At 40.0% G+C, this 4,996-nt stretch overlaps 1 pseudogene; it reads left to right on the top strand.

The window, feature by feature from the left end:
- The window catches only part of LOC102845961, a 42,064-nt pseudogene extending 39,352 nt beyond the window's left edge, over window positions 1-2,712 (top strand).
- The last annotated feature ends 2,284 nt before the right edge of the window (window positions 2,713-4,996 follow it).

A 4,996-nucleotide genomic window follows, 5' to 3' on the forward strand; every position in this document is an offset into this window, starting at 1 on the left:
GGAGAGGGACATCATGCTTGGGAGTGTGGAGGGACGGCGCAGGAGAGGAAGACCCTCTATGAGGTGGATTGATTCAGTGACTGGGATAATTGGGACGGGAGTGTCAGAGACAGTGCGATTGGCACAGGACAGAGCGGAGTTTAGGGCTGTTGTAGATAGGGTCACTATGAGTTGCAGGCGACTCGATGGCACATAACAACAACAACAACTTAACAACAATATTAAAAGTTAATTCTAGAAGTCTTAAACCTAATCAAATTTAACAAATGGATGTTACTCAATTAAAATAATTTTAAAAATGAAAAAAATGTATATCAATTTGTAGATACTTTTCCTCGGAAATTGCCTTAGCCTCTAAAAAACATTTAAATTATCACACATTTACTTAAAGCTTTTACTACTATCAAAGTGCGTAATACTATAAAAACTGATAATACATCTGCCTATTGGTCTCGCAAACTTAGTTTTCTATTGTTATTATATGTTTTTAGTATTTAAAAAAATAGTACAAGACAAGAAATTATAAAAGAAATAAAACATTAAAAATAGTTAATAAAACAAAAACAGGAAGTTTGGGGAGATTCTTTAGAATATTAACAACATTATATACTTTAAATATAAGACTACTAACACTATATATTTTAAGTTCTTAAATTGTGACCAGGATAGCGAATCAGCTGCTGATTTGTGTTGTTATTATAATAAGGATGCTCCTTCAGATGAGTTATATCAACCTTACTTTGATTACATGATCTCTTTTCCAAACATTAGTAATGCTGTTGGTTTGCATATTAATGTTTCTTTTTTAATTTAAATTTATTAAGAATTTCAGTAAAAATTTACAGAGACTTTGGATTTCCATTGTTGCACTTTTCTCCCCTCACGACCCTCCCCCCTAGTACACTACCCTCTTGGAAAAATAAAAGACAAATTCTTTCATTGTTTTACAAACCCTCCCCCAGGTCCACTCCACTATGCAGCCTTCGCTCTAGATCCCTGTCATGACAAAAATACCCAATCACATATCCCTTTTAAACAGTTTTCTCCTTCATCTGTTTCATTATTAAACACATCTTTCTCAGTCTCCCCCCAACCATGATGTCAGTCCTATTTTACAACAGTGGCACCATGCAGTATTTGTCCTTTTGTGACTGAGATACTTAACTCAGCATAATGTCCCCCAAGGTCACCCATTTTGAATAATATTGCATGAGTTCCTTGTTTTTCAATGCAGCATAGTATTTCATTGTGTGACTATACCACAGCTTCTCTATCCATTCGATTGTTGATGGGCACTTAGGTTGTTTCCAACTCCTTGCTATTGTGAACAAAGACACAATAAATATGGGTGTGCACATATCTGCTTGGATGTCAGTTACGGTTTCTTTGGAGCATTTTCCCAGTAGTGCAATTGCTGGTCAAATGGTATCTCTATTTGCAACTTTTTGAGAAAGCATGATACCGCCTTCTACAGTGAGAGAAAATTGCCCATTGTTCATGTGTACAATAACTGAAAGAATCAAATCAGTGGCCAAATAAAGTCAGTCTCTCTCTCTCTCTCTCTCTCTCTCTCTCTCTCTCTCACACACACACACACACACACACACACACACACACACACACGGAGCTCTCATAACCTAGGAGAGTCAGCTATGAGTTGATTCATCTAGCTTCATGGATTTTGCTTTTCTAGAAAAACCAGCCTAGGATATTTGGTCTGACAATGATTTTACAGAAACAGAACTGAAAGAATGGGGTTTCTAAATTTGCTCTCAGGTCTGACTAATTTAAAAAGTGCTGACTACCCCTTTCTGCAGGGGAATGCTGCCGAGAAAACATCGCTAAAGTGTTTATTCCCACCGCCGCCATGTCGAAGTTAGTCTCATAAAGAGCCTGAACAGCTGCAGAAACTATTCACTTGAGGGTTGAGCTTTGACATGACAGACGAAAATCTGAGGAGCCATTTTGAACAATGGGGGATGCTTATGGACTGTGTGGTAATGACAGATCCAAATACCAAGCGCTCCAGAGGCTTTGGCTTTTTTTCACAAACTCATCTGTGGAAGAGGTGGATGCAGCCATGAATTCAAGGCCCCCAAGGTGGATGGAAGGGTTGTGGAACCCAAGAGGGCTGTATTTAGAGAAGATTCTCAAAGACCAGGTGCCCACTTAACTGTGAAAAAGATCTTTGTTTGTGGAATGAAAGAAGATACTGAAGAACATCACTTAAGAGATTATATTGAGCAGTATGGAAAAATTGAAGTGATTGAAATCATGACTGACCAAGGCATTGGCAAGAAGAGGGACTTTGCTTTTGTAACTTTTGATGACCACGATTCTGTAGATAAAATTATTATTCAGAAATATGATACTGTGAATGGTCACAACTGTGAAGTGAGGAAAGCCCTGTTAAACAAGACATGGCCAGTGCCTCTTCCAGCCAGAGAGGTCAAAGTGGTTCTGGAAACTTTGGTCATGGCTGTGGAGGTGGTTTTGGTGGGAATGGCAACTTTGGTCAAGGAGGAAACTTCAGTCAATGAGGTGGCTTTGGTGGCAGTTGTGGTGGTGGAGGATATAGAGACAGAGGAGACAATTATAATAGATTTGGTAACAATGGTGGTTATGGAGGAGGCAGTTCTGGTTACTCTGGAGAAAGCAGAGGCTATCAAAGTGGTGGACAAGTTATGGAAACCAGGGCAGTGGCTATGGTAGGAGTGGCAGCTGTAACAATGGAGGCAGCTTTGGTGGTTGTTGTTGTTGTTGTTACGTGCCATCGAGTCGCTTGCGACTCACAGCGACCCTATGTACAAGAGCTCTAAATGCTGTTCTATCCTGTGCCAACCTAATGGAAGAAATTTTGGAGGTGGTGGGAGCTACAATGATTTTGGCAATTACAACAATCAATCTAAAAATTTTGGACTCAGGAAGGGAGGAAACTTTGGAGGCAGAAGCTCTAGCCCTTATGGTGGTGTTGGTCAATATTTTGCCAAACCACCAAACCAAGGTGGCTATGGTGGTTCAAGCAGCAGCAGCAGCAGCAGCAGCAGCAGCAGCAGTAGCTGTGGCAGTGGCAGATGATTTTAGTAACGGCCAGGAAAAAAAAAGCTTATCAGGAGAGGAGAGCCAGAGAAGTGACAGGGAAGCTACAGGTTACAACAGATTTGTGAATTCAGCCAAGCACAATGGTGACAGGGTCTAGCTGCTACAAAGAAGACATATTTTAGACAATAATCGTGCGTATGGGCAAAAAAACTCGAGGACTGTATTTGTGACTAATTGTTTAACAGGTTATTTTAGTTTATGTTCTGTGGAAAGTATAAAGCATTCCAAAAACAAGGGTTTAAATGTAGAATTTTTTTTGTACCCATGCTGTGGATTGCTATCTGTAATAGTCTAACCATGAAACTGAATAAATGTCTTTTTAAAAAAGAAAAAAGGTGCTGATGACTGTACCACCAGGAGTCAATGACACTCAGTTATTCATGACATTATGTAACATATGGTGTACGGCTAATAATAATAGAAGCTATACTTTGATAGAGACCAGCAGTAGTGGGTGTTGCAAGACATCATTTAAGTGACTTGTGGTTTAAGCCATCATATCAAGGGGTGGGTGAGAAAGGGAGGTGCTGGACAGGGTAGGCGGGAGTACAAGGAATGCTGAGGTTGCAGGAAAAGGGAAGAGACAAGACACATGTACCAGGGTTGGCTGACAATTAATTTAGTGGTTATTTCAGTAAGCAAGTATCTTTCATCTACTCCTTTCACTAATGTACTTGTCTGTCAGATATTGTTCTAAACCTAAGTGTCCAAATTAAGGCAGACTAAGAAGAAGGATTGGCCATCCACATCCGAATTTTATCAGGCCTTCAAAAACTCTATATACAGCAGAGCACACTTAAGAGTAGACTAACAGATATGGCTATTGAGGCTGAGCCCTCGAATTTGGAAACACAAAGGAGGAGGATCAGTTGTAAGAAGAAACTAATGATTAGAATGTGGAATGTGAGAAGCATTAATGTAGGAAAACTGGACATTGTTAAGAAAGAAATGGAACGCATAAATATTGACTTATTAGGTATTAGTGAAATGAGATGGATTGGAATGGGACATATGCTGGAGATGAAAGGTGAGGAAAAATGGGATTTTTTTCATAGTTAAAAAGGCTATTTCTAGATCCATCTTTAAATATAATATTGTGAGTGACAAAATAATGTCCATACATATACAAGTAAGACCTGTTACTACCACTATGATTAAAATTTATGCACCCATAACCAGAGCCAGAGAAGAGGAAATAGATGATTACTACCAACTGGTGCAATCACAAATCAATCAAACATGTAATCAAGATGCATTAATAATAATGGATGATTGGAATGAGAAAGTTGGGAACCAGGAAGAAGGATCAGTAATTGGAAAAAATGGACTTGGTAACAGAAATGACAGTGGGGATAAAAAGAAAGAATTCGGGGGAGGGAAGATGGCGGAGGTGGAGAGCACAGTGTGAAGAGCCAGAGGGATAGCAACCGGCAGAGAGAGGATACCAGAGAGTACTTTACACTCCACAGAGACTGACCATCACAGCGTGATGCGAACAGTAGGATTTTTAATCAGAACTTTTGCTAATACATTATTTTAGAAGCTTTAAAAACCGGAGCCCTGCATGCCTGCCCTGCAGCGGTTCCGCAGCGGTCCCATCGCAGACCCAGCAAAAGCTGGAATCCACTGGCTGAGCTGAGCTGCATTGAGACTGACCTGAAAGGAAAAAGGTTAGTGGGGAAATCAGCTGAATTCTCTTGAACCCACTAAAACCTGGAGGGTCTGAGGTGTGGCATGGACAATAGGAATTGAATCATAACTTTTGTCGAAACTTTTAGTATTGGAACTCTGGGAACAAAGCCACGGGGAATTTGCAAGCCGAACTTCTGAGGGACCCATTTGAAAGGGATAACTTTTGGGGGGAAAGTGGCTGAATTTTCTAAAACTCCACTTT

Source organism: Elephantulus edwardii, unplaced genomic scaffold (genome assembly GCF_000299155.1).
Source record: "Elephantulus edwardii isolate Elephantulus edwardi_28Jun2011 unplaced genomic scaffold, EleEdw1.0 scaffold00313, whole genome shotgun sequence".
Lineage (NCBI taxonomy): Eukaryota > Metazoa > Chordata > Mammalia > Macroscelidea > Macroscelididae > Elephantulus > Elephantulus edwardii.